Genomic DNA, 18,416 nt, shown 5'->3' with positions numbered 1-18,416 from the left:
CTTGGCCTTACATAGCATTAAATAAATGCTGACGTCTTTGAGAAGTGTCTTGATGGAATCATCTGTAATAAAGTCAGGTAAATGTGCTAATAAAAATATATATTACTAAATGTTAACACACCTAAACTCATCACAAAGAAACATGTAGAGCAGGTCTAGGCTAGACTTCTAATAATATACTGTGATTACAGAGATATGGGATGGGCGAAACTTCATTTTAACCCTTAATTATTGCCGCTGCTTAGTGGGAGTTAAGAAAAGACAGACAGAAATTCACAGCAATAATAACACTAAAAATAACAAAAACTATAAAATTCAATTTGCCATCTATCAAATAGTTGCTGAAACATTTCTTTTTTTAAATTGTATTTTATTTGTTTAGTTAACAGGGACACAGGGACAATGAACATCGCTTTATATGTAAAATAAAAAGTAGAAGCAATGCGTACGGGTTCTAGCCATGGCTAAATTTGTCAGCCAAACTGATAGTGAAACCACATTGATTGTGTAGTTAAAATATTTCCTAATCCATTTACATTCACCTTATTTGTCCCATTTTTAATGACCCATTAGCCCAAGATAATTTTGTTTCTTTCAATGATGCGTTCAATGACCAATGGAGAAGAACTGCAATCTGCCAGAGAAAACAAGTTTGTGCACCACATCAAAAGCCAATGAAGCATAGGACACATTAACACTGTAGACTCGAAACTTATTGTTATCCTTATTAAACGTGAATCCATTTTAATGCTTTTCATTCTATAGTCAGAGGTCATCTATAATTGCTGATGTACTCACAGCTCTACATTCATCTTTGGGCTTTTTTTTTTGTTTGTTTCCATAGTGCAGACTCCTAACACCAACCCAAGCATAATCAGGACGTCATTAAGTTGACAGGGGCTACAAAGTTTAGGTCAAAAACGTCTGTTCATTTTGGAGCCATTTTCAGTTGAATCACTAAATCTGCAGGAGTAACAGGTGCACTGAATTGCATTATGCAGGAGTTGGATGGGAGTAAAAAGGCCTGATTTGCCATCAAGCTTTAATTGGTGAAAAGACAAAATTAATGATCGTTAAGTGATAGCCCCAAGCTAACTTTTCTCACTCCATAAGGATATAATACATAATTCATAGCCAACAGCTGAGCAAATGAGGACAAAGAGAGAGAACGAGAGAGAAGACTTAAAGGACAATAAAGACACCATCCAAGCTGAGAAATATACATAGAGTGTGATGTCAATGATAGAGGCAAGTGTGCACTCATGTGTGGGTGTATATATATATATATATATATATGTGACTTTAGATGCTTGAGAGTTTGTGTGTGTATTATGCTGTTTGGCAGCCTGCTTGGTGTGTGAAACTGTGACTGAGGTGACAGTGAGCCCGCGAGAATAGTTAGCATCCACCAGACACACATAAATGTGCCCACATAAACACACGCATGAACACACACACACACCAGAACAGCAGCTGTTGCTAATTATTAATTCATGCTCAAATTCCTGTGAAAACTCAATGTGGCAATGAACACTGGAGACGATGAGCAAGAGAGGAAGGAGAAGGAGGAGCGAGAGGAGGGAGGGAATGATTGTCAGAGAGGAAGAGAAAGATGAAGGGAGTCAGACGAAATGAGAGGTTGGTCGAGTTTAGGCTTGTGATTCGAAGAAAGTTATTAATTTGACACTTAAAGTTTTCATCCTGCTTTACATTTGATTAACTATGAAATTAATTTCCTTTCTTAAACACAGTGACGCACTGTAACCTTTCTTTAACGCTAGGAAGAATGACATTTGGAATCCTCCTGGGAACTTTCAAAGAAGGTTCGCCAAACTGTGTCTCTTCGCCTCATCTGTCTGACTGAGATCATTTAAACTCTTAAGATGAACAAATTAAAGTGAACTCTCACTTGTAACATAGTGGTTTTAAAACATGCATACATTGGCATCAGGTACAGTATATCAGTCATAATAGAGACCGTATGCTGGAGAATACTGAATGATACCAAAGGATGCATGATAGTGTGTCATGCTGTGACTTGAATGTAACTGCTGTTTTAAAAAGCTCTTCACTCAGTTTGACAGTCTCGAAAGTTCTGTAGACAAACTTTCAGAGAAGAAGACTGGAGATAAACACAAGGTGCAGCAGAAAGACACACATAATCATATGTTCAGTAATCAAAGTAATTCAAATATTTGCACATATCATATGTGACTGATATCTAAACAGTATAATAAAGCTTCTGTAAAATGCCTCTATATGGCTTATATAAGTGAACAAGACCAGCAGTGACAAAATAGACTTCCTGTGTAGTCATTTCTCATGCCTGTTACTACTGTGAGATTAAGTGATTACAGCATGATGGAGATTTAAAAGACAACAGCATGAGAGATTATTTTGTAAAGCGCACTGTGTAAAATGTATGGTACAACGTAATTTGGGGCGTGTCTGACTCCATTTGGCCTGTTACCCAGTGCATAATTTGGGGGGTTCAAAGCCAGGTACAGAGTGCAAGTCCCTTGGGTATGCATCAGTGTTTTGGCATGTAACATGAATCAACCAGTGTTTTAGCTCTCATTCACTCTGACAGCAGGTGTGCCTGGATGCTGGTAGGTTGCATTTATGAAGCGAATTTCCTTATTTATTCTTAAATAGACTGAAATCTAGCCAGATCATTAAACTTCTCACCTTTTACTGAACTCCTGGCCACACATGAGACACTGTATAAAATATGGTTATGGCAGATTGAAGTTATATTTAAAAAAATTAAATAAGAAAAAAATTTAAAATGAAAGAAAAATCACACCCTAACCCAATGGTTCCAAAGTGACTTTAACATACAATAATGTCTGTCACAGTGAAGACTTTTGGGCTGCAAAAAAAAGAAAAGAAAAAGAAAAGAAAAACATCTTAAATGAGCAAATCAGCCCTAAGCATTTTTAAATTGCCTCCATGGTTTCTGCTAAAGGAATGGATGCAAACATAAACGTCTTTTCTTGACATTTTCAGGCAGTCAATAAATACACGTGCCTGGAATTTTGTGCATCGTCTGAAGTGCAAGACTTTTCACAAAGACGCTGAGCTGTGGGATAATCAGCTAGTCAAAGCATTGGGGCTATTAAACCTGATTTGAAAGAACAATACTAATATCATTAAATATGGTGACATTTACGAATGCTGTATTTAGAGTTATTTTTCGTCCAATGACATTTCATTGTAACATCTATTCAGTTTGTAAGATTTTTACCACTTCGAGAAATAGGATATTGATAGTTTTTAGAGAAAAAAACAAGTTCATTGGAAGCTGTCAGATCGTATCAAAAACACCAATATGTCTAGTGAGTACTGGTAAAATAGGTCTGTTATTAAAATGGTAGCATACAGTATGTACATACTGCCTCGTGGCTACACAGCGCTATATAAATAAACTTTCCTTGCCTTGCATATTGGTCTTCCTCCAATAAAGTCATTAGCCTGAATCCTGAATTTCCCTCGGGATCAATAAAGTATCTATCTATCTATCTATCTATCTATCTATCTATCTATCTATCTATCTATCTATCTATCTATCTATCTATCTATCTATCTATCTATCTATCTATCTATCTATCTATCTATCTATCTAGCCATTACTTCTTTAATTTCCTGTTTTTAAACCAATAAAAGGGACTTGCACTCTGTACCTGGCTTTAAACCAAACATATTCATATGTTTCATTAAAGTGTCTGACACACTGAACATAATATCTGTAATAAACGATGAACTAACAAAGACAGTGTTTCCACAATTACTTTATTATGCAAAGTACAGTCCCTGTATAATTGACCACGGCATCAAACGACAAGCAGAACAAAGTGAAACAAACACAATTAAAAGTTCTTTCATTGTTAATTGACCTGTCACGTAACTCCGACTTGAGCTTGAGTGGCTTTTATAGCATCCAAACTAATTGCTGAGTTATTGTTGTTGAAGGACAGCTCCCATATTTTCCCTTCTGTTTGACCTTGTTGCACCTAATCAGTCTACTGCAGGGATGGACAACCATATGCCAGAAAAAAAAGCCAACTGGTTTGGAGGCTTCTAGTAAGGATACATGTCGGCCTACACATGTCTGAAATTGCTTTTTTTTTGTTGGTACCAGGCTGAAAACATTTTAAAAACAAGCAATTTTTGAATAAGGTGTGCATGTGACTTTGGGGACTCTTTTGAACCATGCAGACTTTTTGCACTTCCACATTGGCTTTATTTTTTTTAACACAGGAGGTTGCTGCTTGCTGTAAATTGAAACAACATTAAATAACTGTTGCTTTATTAAACCATGTCAACACTGAAATGTGTGACACTGTGCTCTTTAGTCAGTTACAAACGGGGAATAACTCCGAAGTTATGTCAAAGTAGGTTAAAGACAAGATTTTTTTCCCAAGTTGGTGAATGAGGCCCTTTATTTTACTATGGAACAAGCGCACCCTCAGAAATGCCTCGGCCCTTGAAAGACCCAGTGAGTGGACCCTCTCGGGATATGTATTTAAATCTCTGATGTACTTCACTTTGGATAAAAGCGTCTGCTAAGTGAACTGTAAATAAATCAGACTTTGTACATTTGATCAGTCCAGCTAGCGCTAGCCTGCTGGCTAATATAAAATTCCTCTGCTTGGCTCTCATGAGTCTTTGCAGCTGCCTGAAATAAGTTGTGTGTTAACTTTAAGATGTATTGGTGTGAAATAAAATTGGGTTATTGCTGCTTAAAATTAATATGGATGCTTTTTTTTTAATTAACCTCCATGTGACTTTCCCCTTTATCCCCACCCATGGGTGGCTGTGCTGAAGAAGACAGACTGAAACATATTTTTGTACATTATTGTGCATGAATCAGCATGAAATGTCACGAATGAACCATAAACTCACTAAATGCACAGAGGACTTTCAGCAGTTTTAATGCATTCCTGTTTGCTGAAATTTGCTTACATGCATGGTGTTACAATCTGCAAAACCTGAGCAAAATGTTATTGGAGCTCCAACAGCCAAATGAAAGCCATTTCTAAGACCCTTATAGTTATTTTTAAATGCCATTTTGCTTCCCTCACTAATTTCATCGAGACATTACTGAACCCTGTTTGGAGACTTGGCTGCCATAATCTGGAGTCCTTTTCTGTTCCTGCACTTTTGTTTGATTTGTGATTTAGTTTATGAACCTGCAGAGGCTTTAATGGAAGAGCCACACACTCTCTGATCCCCATTATCTACCTTCTGCTGCACAGAGAGGCAGATAAGAGGAGGAGGAGGAAGAGGAAGAGAGGAAAGAGGCTAAAAATGAGGACCATGTCATAACCCTCATTATCGAATCCCATCAATGGGGGTAGAAACAGACTGAGGGGGAGGAAAAAGAAGGAGAGGGGTTGTTTTTTGTAAATTGAACAAGAGAGAAAATAGTGGGATGTTAATGACAAACTGAGATAGAGAAAGAACACAGAAGGAGTGATTTGCCAACAAAAAGCGAGTGAGGGTCACCCATGGAGCGAGAGATAATAGTAGGAACAGGCCAGGGCTCTGATGTGCGTGTGTGTGGGGGGATAAGGGAGCATCGGTCAGCCTTCATAAGCCATTGATTTACACAATCCCAGTCACCACCTAATATTTCATCCCTGCTACATTTGCAATCTTCCATCCGCTGAGGCCACGAGCCATTACCGATGGCCAAGATCACAGCATGGCAGCCCCTTCGGAGTAATGAGATAGAGAGAGGTGGAAAGTGAGAGACAGGGCAGGCAGGAAGGAGGTGGAGGGAGTAGAGGACAAAAAGAGGCATAATGGAGGAGAAGAGGAGGATGGGTATGAGGGTGGATGAAGGTTTCTCAATGTGCCATTATGGAGCATGAAAATGGAGAAAATCAGAGATGGGTAGAGAGAGAGAGTGATTGAGATGGGGGGTTGAGTGCGAGTACAGGTAGAGAAAGAGAGAGATATGGAAGGGAGATTGCTTTCCTCTAATTATGTCCCTTTTCAGTGTCAGAGAGATGGATATAAAGCTAATTCCACCTGCCCTCCTTCTCATCCCCGTTTTTTTTTTTTTTTTTTTGAAAGCCTGGACTCGTTTTCTTTATCCCTTTCACACCGAGCATGTCACAGGCTGTTTTCATGACACAGAAATGAACAGATGGCAATATCAGTCGGTACAAAAGGGACTTTTTTGTGGTCGCTATCACCGTGACAACAACCCTCGAACACCCGCACAATATACTGTGCTTGTGATCTGTTGAAGGCAGAGCTCCATCTCTCTCTGCCTGGCTGGATCTCCCTTCATCTGTCCTCTCATCAGATTCTCATCACCCTCACTCTCTGGGACATTTGTTTTTCACACAAGTTTAATCAGTGGCAGCTATTGAAACCCACCATACTGCACCTTACTGCTTTCAGTTGGTCAAATAGATCCCCACAAGATGGAGATCATGTCAAAAGTTGACAACTCAACACATGTAGCATTAGGTCTGACGGAAAGGCTACAAAAAGATGGAGGATATCACGTACGCAAAAGCAAACACCCCGTTTTTTCATTTATATGGAAGGATGGGGCATTATCTCACGACCATACATCAGCAGCCCCATAATTAGGCCATCTCTTATTAAAATGCATATAATATTGTTACTTCATGCCTTAGATAAAAGTCCTAATTATTCTGTACTAATTATATTTGATTAAGTCCCCCCCTTATAAATCAGTCCATCTCATCGTACGCGTAGTTTCCTACTTCAAAAGCAAATTAAGCCAATCAGAGCACAAAGGATTGCAGCTGTAACCATGACCCAGCACGTTCTGCATTTAACGACCTAAAATTGCCATCCAAGTTTCATTTTCATACACATTTTATTTTTGCAGGGCCATTCATGTATTTTTTTCATTTATGGTACACTTTTTCAGTCTTAGAAAAAGGAATAATGAGGCCCACGGTCTACCTATGGTATCCACCTACACGTTCATCCATCCTTCTTTGTAGTATATGTGTTTAATATGTTGGAGAGGTTGATAGTTGCCATGAAATTCAGCAAAATTGGAGCTATGTGATCTTGTCTGGAATCCAATAATATGCACTTTTACAGCAGCTCTGTGCACCACATAGAACTGTATAAATGAACTGCAGAGTCCTGGCCAGGGATAGCCCCTCCGTACGTGCCCTGAATGAGTGGCAGGACGCTCTGAACACGACTATGTCTTGCTATCGCCGCAGGAACAGTGGAACCTGAACGAAGGGTTCTGATAGGCCCAGTGGGGAGGAGATTGCTCTGTCCCTGATTGGATGATTAGGGGCTGCGGGGGCTCAAATCAGCCGTTTTCAGGAAGAGAGTGGTTTGGTTAAGTGGATTGGCACTGTGTGTGCTCTGTGTGTGCTCTTTGTGTGTGTGTTCTTTGTGTGTGTGGGTGCCTTACGTGTCTTGTGTCGATGTCTGTGTTTAAATCTGTGTGTGTGTGTGTTCAGACAGAGGTGAGTCCAGTTCAATAAGCCAGGTCCGTTTACAAAGAAAAGGAGTAGTGACTGTGGGGACTGAAAAACTAAACAATGGCAAGAGTGGTGACATAACCTGACCTCTCAGTGGGGTCGATGCATTGTGAAAGAAAGAAAGAAAGAAAGAAAGAAAGAAAGAAAGAAAGAAAGAAAGAAAGAAAGAAAGAAAGAAAGAAAGAAAGAAAGAAAGAAAGAAAGAAAGAAAGAAGGAAAGAAGGAAAGAATGTGTACAGCGTATGTGTGTTTCCAGATACTTAGGGGTTGCCACTGAAGACCGATAAATACATGTAGGAATCAAAGGTGAGGGGAAAGAAGCACAAAATATACTTTATGCATTAAAATAGAATATGGCGGGATGTCAGTGGTGCAGTGGTTAGTGTGCATGTCCCCATGTAAGGAGGCTATAGTCCTCAACGTGGGCAGCCCGGGTTTGACTCCGGTGTTTGGCCTCCCCCCGCTTGTCAACCCCCCCTCCCTCTCCTTGATCTCCGACTCTGATCCCTGTCTGCATCTAATAAAGGCATAAAAGCCCCCCCCCCCCAAAATTAAAATAATATATATATATATATATATATATATATATATATATATATATATATATATATATATATATATATGGCATATGGCTGAAAAAGTCGGCAAGTATGGGAAGAATAGTACAGGTGATTGAACAAAGAACTGTAGTTATTTTAGTCAGCTGGGTAGCCATGACAACTGTGTGTGTGTGCGCGTGTGTACTTGCAGACTGGCTCAATCATCTGTTCATACTCTCCACTGCTGTTACTGCTGTCTTTTTTTTTTGCTGCTAGGATGTGGAATAGGTTTTTACGAATTCAATGGATTTTTTTGGTCTTCCATTGTTGTAAGTCACAGTTCCTGCTCGCTTTTATGGGCTGTGTCAGTGTGTACTCAGCACGTTTGCTCTGTTGCAAATGTGCAGCTGTCAGTACAAAATGGAACATTAGAATCTTTTTCATGTCACGTTTAATATTAAAATTAAATCCAGGCGAGAGCCTTCCCATATTAGATTGATTAAAATACATTTGCATATACAAAACTGCCAAGACACTGATATCAGTGTGGAGGAAAAAGGTTTGATATATACGTTTTCAAAAAAGGCTTCAATTAAACACTAGGAATTATAATATGATCCATTAGATCTTTCTGCAGTCCTATGAGCTTGTACTTCTCATTGTAAAGAAATATTTCATCGTATTGTTATGCTGTAGATAAAAGTCCTCATTATTTCATTCTGATTATATTTGATTGAGTCATTCTTCTCACACTCTCAGAAATCACACAATCTCATTGAAGGAGTAATTTCCTACTTAAAAAGCTAATTAAGCCAATCAGAGCACAAAGGACCGGCTCTTAACATGACCCAGCATGCATGACTATTAATTATCTAAAATTGCTTACAAAGTTTTCATTTTCCTTTCTTCTCTTTGTAGTGTTCTTGTTTGTTTGGTGGCCTAGTAATGTGTCTCATAAAGTCTGTACTATACCTGGATAGTGGTGATTCTAGATTCTGCAGCACCAGCGTGCTGAAAGCATTTGGTTAGTGGTGATATTCATTGGCTTTTAGTAATGAAATCAGTCAACTAATTTGGTTTTACTTCTGGTCTCCATTTATCAGGGTGTTTAATTTATTTTGAATCCCGCTTCAATCTGGGGAACCGAACACCAAATCAAACATCATGGCACCAAATCTAATGAACAATAGATGAAAACTACTTACCTAGTTATGACACGAGAGAAATATGTTTTTCTTTGCCTGGAAGTTTTCTTCATGTGATGCAATATGACGCTTTTTGCATCACATGAAGAAAACTTTCAAGCAAAGAAAAACACGTTTCTCTCGTCTCAGGGTAAAATGAGGGTTGGATTTATGACCATTCAACACTACTACCATGTTTCTAATGATACACAGCTTCATGTAAATGGGTGAAGTATCCCTTTAAGACCTCTTATCAAAACTTGGTAATTATAACAAAGCAGCATAGAGGCTCATCAGTATGTGTACAGAATGTAAAAATAAAATTGATTGTGAGACGGAAAATTGGACTTCAAGAATACCTGAGTCTATATTGTTCTAAGTCGACTTTCTTTTTTTTTTTTTTTAAGGTTTATTTTTGGCCTTTTTGCCTTTATTGATAGGACAGTGGATAGAGTCGGAAACAGGGAGAGAGTGGGGAGAGACATGCGGGAAAGTGGCCACAGGCCGGACGCGAACCCGGGCCGCCCGCGCGAGGAGCAAAGCCTCGCAACATGGTGCGCGCGCTGCCGCTGCGCTATCGGCGCCACCTAAGTCGACTTTCTTAAAGTCAGATGATCAAACCTCGATAAAGCGGTTATTGTCGATTTACACCATGTACATACCTCTCACCAGCCAACCTGGTTCAGTACGTCTTTCTGGCCATGCTCTACAGTTTGCTGGGCTTTGACCCTAAAGCTGAAGAACATTTATGTGTAGAATAAAAGACAAGAAGAAAAACAGACAGAGGTATCAACAAGGTGAGTGCTACAAGGAGATGGACAGATGAGGAGACTGTTTCAGTTGTGTCAGCTCGAGAAAAGTGAAACCTATTGAAGTCGATAGATGGAAGGAAAACAGTTTGTTGCTCGCTAACATCTTTGTGTATTGTTTTGCATGTGATGTAATAAGTTCAATGGAAGCAGAAAGTCACTCAAATAGGTTCTCCCTTGTCTCTTGCACACTGAATCAAACACAGTAGTTAAATTAAATGGCCTGATCAAGCTTGAACTTTGGCTCAATTTAACTGAGCATGTGAACATGTAGATTAGTCTAACAGGCTAAGATGTACCATAAATTGCATATGTGAGAGAAAATAGCTTGTTCCATTTTCTTTTGTTGGTGCATGTGTTTCTGCATGTTTCTCTGTGCAATACAGATTATTTTTTACGGATGGCTGTATTGTCTGTGTATGTGCAGGATGTGTAATTTTCAGCCGTGGGTCTTGTCTTGTTGAATGGTTTCTTCATAGTAAACACTCAGTCTTCTCTCCAGAGGGACATTGGACCCTCTCACAACCTACTGCTGTGATTCTACCAGCTAATGAGCTTGTTTTACAGGCACACAGAAACTGGAATACAGTATCAAACAGATGTGTAGACCTTTACACACAAACAGCTCATGAACACCAGGCAAGGAGACACATATCAAAGTAATCATATGTATTTCTAATCCCTGAGAGGATACATAAACAGAGAGGGAGGGGATTCACATGTGTCATTTAGTACACTTATCTGTTCTGGATCATCAACAGCATCAAACGTGAGCTATCATTCTCCATGGTTGTAATTATTCACATATGCAACAAACCAGTCAAAACACTCTGGAGTAAAATGTCATTTGACGTGTTCAGCTGTAACGTACAAAAAAACCATCGTCCTTAATGTGCCATCATTTTGCTTTAGCATGTGACAAGCAGAGTTAAAATTGTTGTAATTATTAGCCAAGATGACAATTTCTGTGAGTTGTGAAGCTTTATTGAGATGCTTTTTGCCAGATATGTGTTAATTATGCTCAAGCAGTTTTCTTTTCTGGCACAAAAAATAACACTTATATATCATAAGCAATTCTCTATGTTAATTACTTTAATGTTTCCCTTCTGTGTGTAGGAATCAAAAATGAAATCTGCTGCATAAGATGACAAACATAGCGATAAGACAAAGAGTCCACTTTGGGGTACAATGCAGGAGGCATTAGCCTGGCGAGGTGTTCTGGACATCTAAAGAATGCGTTCATTGACTTTGAAAAGCAAGAAGATTGTGAGAAGGCGTATTTCAAAATGGACAACGTGCTCGTCGACGATCGACGCATTCATGTGGACCTCAATCAGTCGGTGGCAAAGATCAAATGGAGAGGGAAAGGTGGGAAGTACACTAAAGACAGGTTATCAAAATCAACACCAGCTTGAGTTTAGTTTGCCATGGCACTAATCTCAGGCCTGAGATTAGTCATATATAGAATGAAAAATGAACTGTCACTGTTTCCCAATATGGGTGAGGAAAGATTTTCATTAGTTTTAATCAATTTTCAGCTCAGACTTCATCTACTTTCTTGGGTCTTGCATCCACCATATTACATGGTAAAAACAAAAACACAGTTTTAGTTTTGTTCTATTCCTGCAACCATCTAAAGTGAATGTGAATTGTTTTCAAAATGAGAAGACATGTTCTTATTTCTTTGCTTGAGAACCAAACATCCAACAGTCTGGTGTCCACTGTGAGGTCACATTGATGGACTGATATACAAGAACTGATAATTCAAGGGTAAACACTTAATCTGAACAAGGTCAGCCAAAAAAATCACAACACAATACAATAATAATACTTCTTTGAAAGTTTTCCTTCCATGAAGTCAATGCCTGGCCACAAAAAAAGTGCTGAAGAGAATATTACAGGTGAATGAAATTATGATTAAACAGGAACATATATGCACTTTACTGTGCTTCACTTTTACTCTAACTTGAAACATACTTCAACTTGTCTTCTTCTCAAACAGCAGGGCTACCAACTTCTTTGGGAAAACACTGGTCTACATCGCTTTCATTTCCCCCTCCCATAAACATCAGTTTATTTGGACATTAATATTCTCTTGTTGCCAGGAATAAGTCTGAACCCAAATGCAGACCAACAACAGGGAAGGTGTCAAACATAATTGTGATTCTGAATCTTGCAGGGGTGCTGTGTACTCTGATATTAAACAAAACAGACACACCTCATGTAAACTGGTGCTGTGGAGCAGTTACTATGACACATACAAATACCAAACAGCTTAATTTGCATAAATCTCAGTACCTCATCACATTTTATTATGCTTGTTATTAGTTACAAAAACTGATCACACCTTCTTAACTCTTAAATTACACTGCTGGATCCAAAACATGGCAATTTCAAACTGCTGCTTTCACAAGTGGAGCACATGTGTGAATAGTTTCCAACTGTTTGGTATCAATGACACAATGCTAGAAATACATTTGTTCCATCTTTTAAAAATCAGACGCTCTAAGTGGCTGCATTACAAACTAACAGGAATGCTCATCCACCCATTACTGTAAACACATTCTGAATATCATTAGATTTTACAAGGTTCATTTATTGTCTTCCTCAGTGCAAACTAACCCTGGTAATAGAGTACATTAAATTAAGGCAGGGGCGGCATCAGTCTAATCCCAATCCTTCACATATAGCTCTTGTATTATGTCTTTAAAAATATGGAGGATTGAAATTCTTCCAAAAAATAGGATTTTTGTTCATAGGGGCTAGGACATTGCAACATTATCATGTGAAATAGACCAAACAATACCACAGCATGACTATCTCACCAGGAGCTGTCTGCTGTAATAGACCAGTTACACAGGATGGCAGAGCCTGTTACACACTCACTCACACAGCAACTCAAAGACAGAAGCCAGACTGATATCCTAAATCCTGCTGCATTTATTTTGCTGCTCTCCCATTGTGATATTCCACCATGTTTTTGCCCAACAGTACAATTCTTTGCATTTGGCAGGAGAGTGAGTGGAGGTGGTGCAGGGAGAATGAAGACTGTGTACATTTGATAAGTCAACGTTCGACTGAGAGAGAAGAGAAAGAAGCTCAGTTAGATTCACCTTACTGTAGCCTCTATTGTCTCAGCCCTTCAAAAAACAGAATGAGTAAGCCGTTTTCTATCATACATTGTCACTTTTCCGTCACCATATAAAATATTCATACTAAAATGAATGCTGAACAAAACAGCTGAACTGGAGCACATTCATTTGAGACAAGCAGCACGTTTGTAACATCTGAATCTATGTTATTGTCAAACAGTACAGTAATACGTTGTAAATCACAAGTCTCCATCCAACCTGCATCACTATACCTGACCATGCCTCACCCCTAATATTTTCAAAGCCTGCCTTCAGGCCTATCATTTCCTCTTCTCCATCCAAACCAAGCCTGACCTGCTACAGAGAACACAGAAAATCTAAATGTCAGTTGAAAGGGGACATGCACCTTACTTTATATTGTTTTGTTGGAATTAAATGCATCATTTCCAATAAATCACTTATTTAATTTTTACTTTGTTGAATTCAGCCTTTGTTTAGAGAGTCAAGTACTGCTGAAGTGGATGCATTAATGATGTAAGTTTGAACACCTACTATAGAAACTACTCTTTGCTGTTATTCTGTTTGTTCAGAATAACAGCTGTCGCTCAGTTGGTAGAGTTGGTCGTCTCTCAACCGGAAGTTTGGGGGTTTGACCCCCAGCTCCTGCAGCCACATGTCAGAATTGTCCTTGGGCAAGACACTTAATCCCAAATTCCCCCCGCTGCTTCCTCAGCAGTGTGTGAATGTGTATGAATGGGCTTAGTTACTTCTGATGGTCACTTAGCAACCTCTGCCACCAGTGTGTGAATGTGTAGGTGTGACCTGTGGTGTAAAAGTGCTTTGAGTTCTTAGAAGACTAGAAAAGCGTTTTTCAAGCTGAAGTCCATTTACCATTTGTTCATGAACATTATCATATTTACATTTCTTTCATTGTTCAGATAACAGATGGCACAGATCAAATCATCCCCACTGTCTAAAAGAAAATATCCGCATTAGTTTCTAAATGTGCATGGAGCAATTCAATCTTTTTTTTTTTTTAACAAGTACTGGGTTATGATAAAAAAGCCTAATGTCACAAATAGTAGATAAAAGATTATTGGACGCTATATAGAAAATTGAATATAGGCAATTTTTGAAAGTTAGACTTATGGTAAAGGGATATACAGCTAGACCCAAAATATTCACAGCCTTAATGCTTATTTTATATCCAGGATGACTAGTGGGTTATTACACTGGGCTCCTGTACTCACCTATTCAAGAAGTGTCTGATGTTTCAGAGCTGACCAGCTCTGGCATTCGTGTTGTAGTCATGGTGTTCATGATTGAGCACATTAAATGGTGGTGGCAGAAACCAAATACCTGGAACTGAAAGAAGAAGGGAAGGAAGTATGGATTTAGGAAGGAAAGAAACAGCAGGAGAAGTTATGAAGTAGTGCTCAAATCTTATTCTAACAACTCAAGAGTGCCATCTAGTGTGAAGACGATCAAGCACAGACTAAATTAAGTTGTGGCCTTCAGCATCAAAATTCATGCTAATGTATTTATGCAGAATATAGAGCACTACCTATACATAAAAGATACATATAGCTCATTTGTTCCATGAATAATAATTAAGGAGGCTTGATAGAAATTTTCTCTGTAATGTAAAATAATTCTGAAATGTTACTTTGCTTTTTTCCGCTCTACAGTGTTACTCCATTAGCTGAAATGTGCTCTGAAAGAACCTCCTCTCTGTACATCCATCACTGATCATTATGGCATCTTAGCGTAATTGCCCTCCCCCTATAGTGTGCGCACACTCGCTGCTCCTGAATGCCAGCAGTAATATCTCTGCTTCAGAGAGAGAGAGAGAGAGAGAGAGGGAGAGAGAGAGTGATGTGCATAACCAGCTCATTTCCACCGCCAATCAAATTACCCGGCCCAGCCGCAATACATCACTGCCAAACTGTTTATTAAACAAAAAGCCATGATTAAATTATTAATGACAGAGATTAATTAAGACCCCATGCACCACACACACACACACACACATACACACACACACACTTTCAAAAACGTGCACATAGACACATAAATCTATATACAGCATACAAACAGGCAGGAAGTGTGTATTCACATACACATAGTCCAAAATGCCATTACTCTTCCACACAATCCTACAGTACATAAATGGCTGCACAAACACACAATAAGTTACAACATCCACAGCCGTTCCAGAGGAGGGGAGTAGAAGTGGGAATAATTTGACATGTATAACTTTTATATGTGCAGCAGAAAAACAGATGAGAAGTGTGCCGGCTGTGTAAATAGTGAACAGCATCAACAAGCAGTCAACTAACAAAGCCAACAAACAACATTAACGAGCTCGATGTCAGCAAACTTTTCTTGATGTTTCCATGAGGGTTTGTTTATGGTGGTGCTTATGCTGCCGTAATGGTTTGTTAGGGGGAGCATCTGTTGCAGTTCGGGGCACGGCAAGCTTGTGTGTGTGTGTGTGTGTGTGTGTGTGTGTGTGTGTGTGCTTTGTGAATGAGGGCAGTGTAGCGTGAGCTGAATACGAGTTTGTGCACAAGTATTTCTCTGTTTTGCTTTTGAAGAAAAGGTTCCTTAAATAGACAATGAGTTAGTTTGAATTTGGAGAAGATGCAAAAAGTTTATGACCTGCTGAATTGATCAAAATGAGGGATTCAAACATATCATATTTGTGTAATCTTTATCCTTTCGACACTGTTATGTTACTTAAAAACCCATGAGTTATTTCCATGTATATGCCACTGTCATCGTTATTCTTATTGTTAATTATATAACCTGAAGATAAAATGACATTAAGGAATATGTGAAGTGAAAGGAAAAAGGTTAAAAGTGAAACAGCTTTGTACATCTTTTACATCCACTCCAATGTTGGACTGTACTGTGATTACTCATTGTCCTTATCGTCACACACTTTATGGCGCTAAGATTTTGGCGTGTAACAGTTCGTTAACAGACATAAAACCCGCCTTAGCTCCAGCTCTCTCTATCTTCAGGTTGACTGAAAGTTAGGATGAGATTTTCAGCAGGTCGGCTGCAACTGATCCTCCGGAGCTCCCTGCCGTGACAGACAAGTGACGTCTATGACTGCTTCATACTGTACATTTAGAATGAAATTAGAAAGTGTTCGATTAAACAAGTGCTTTTTTTAAAGCTTAAGTTCAGACAAACTGAAAGTTTTTTTTTTTTTTAAAGCGATCAGATTTATGTGCAAAGAAGACAACACCTACCTACCTGTAGGTTACATTGTTAAGAACAAAGAAGTGAGTAACTGCATACACTTGTGCTCTGTGGAACCACAATAATCTTTCTTCTGACATTTGTGCTGTTAATAAAGCCATAGTAGAAGTGTTGCACTCCTTTGTCACACCAGACCAGCTCAGCAAGCATCAACTTACGCTTGGGTGCTCTGATAACCTCCTGTCACTCTCGATTGGATGATTTAGCTGTTTATAGTGTTTATAGTGACGCTTCAAAGACTCTGAAACTCATTTTGTCGATGTGATTTCACTGAATGTTTGATTAAGTCTGAAAGTGGCCTGGATGTGATTTGCTAAATATTTTAGCTTTTCAAAAAAAAAGATTTTTCAGATGTCCTTTCAGACATGCCAGAAGACAATGATTTGAGCTGACAGTCCTAATAGAATAGATCTTTATTAAAGTTGTTATAAAAAACGAGTTCAGCAGCTTTTGTCAGTTGCAGCACAGATAGAAACGAAGGAACGTGTCATAAGTGTCTAAAAAAAGCCACACACGCAGCTCTGGGAGGGTAGGGTACAATGATTAATGTTTTAGCACTGCTATCATGATTTGACATTTTAATCTAAAGAGCTAGGATGTAGAGGAAATTTTTTCAGTTATTCATCCTTTATTCGGTTCACAACAGTTACATTTTTAGAGGAAATCCATCAATAGTTACATACAATGCTGATTTAAAGGTATTTTTTTACGTGTTCAAAGTTCTCTTTAAGGATGTGGCAGTAATGCAGTCTGTAGGGACTCGGGCTATTCAAATACTAGTCCGACCATGTTTAGAAATTAGTCTGGTAGCTGGAGAGGTGCTGGTTCACTTCCTGAGCAATTCTGAGATACCCTTGAGCAAGGAACCAAACCCCAACCAGCTCAGAAGTGCTAACTGTGGGCAGCCTTCATTAGTGCATGTCCATAGGATCCTGTTTGTACATGTGTGTATTTCAGCCTGTGTGTGTGTAGTATGTTCAATAATAACAGAGTGTAACGCTGAATTTCCCCAAACAGAATTAATAAAGTAAATCCTCGACATCCTCTTCCTCAATTCTTATTTTGTTCATTAAAATCATGTGTGTTGTAACCAAGACAACAGCCCTGAAACTATGCCAAAAATAGCACACTTAATAAAAGAAAAAGATAAATATGCAACTGTGTACAGTACAGATCTTTGAAAACCATGTATTGGTCTACATATATAAACTATGATTAACCCGAGCTTGAAAAAGTGATATTAAAATCTTGCCTTCTCTGGTTTTGTTCCAACACTTCAGAATGGATGGGCTGCAGTGATCTGTTTTTACGATGTATATCTGCACGACACACATAATGGACGGTTTCCAACATGTCTTACTCTACAACACACTCATTTTATGATAAGGGAGATCTACAGCCTGGGATTGGTCCCAGGACAGAACAGTAGACACTGGCCATAAAAGATACACACAGGCTATAAAAAAATACTAATGTGTGTGTGTGTGTGTGTGTGTGTGTGTGTGTGTGTGTGTGTGTGTGTGTAAAAAACAGAGAATTCATTTGCATAGAGTGGGTGGGTAAGCGTTTGTATGTAAAAAAAAAAGAACAAACCTGAAGAGGCCAAAACAATCAACCAGTATCAGCACTTTATGGTGGAGAATACTATATCACCGTGACAACAAAGGCAGTAAAGCGCTGTAGGCTGCTGTAAAACATTGTGTAATTCTGCAGCGAGATGATCGTTAGCACAGCTGGTTAATTGCCTGACCACTCCCCTACTGACAAACACGCGCTCATCTGACCCAACACCCTACACATGTGCATTGCCTATAGCGTTAAGAGTGTGCACAGATCTTGGATGGATACACATAAAATTACTGAACACATTCACAAACCATTCCCCCAAAGAAGCCATAAAGATGTATGATGGATGACTGGGGAGGTGGTTCAGTGTAATCAGTCAAGAAGAAAAGGCAGCATTCAGATGCTGCTTGTTGTTCCAAGACAAATTTATCACACTGTAATTAGTTTGCAACCCTCCAACCCC

This window comes from Symphodus melops, assembly GCF_947650265.1.
Source record: "Symphodus melops genome assembly, chromosome: 12".
In the NCBI taxonomy this organism is placed as follows: domain Eukaryota; kingdom Metazoa; phylum Chordata; class Actinopteri; order Labriformes; family Labridae; genus Symphodus; species Symphodus melops.
Note: the sequence above shows the minus strand (reverse complement) of the source record.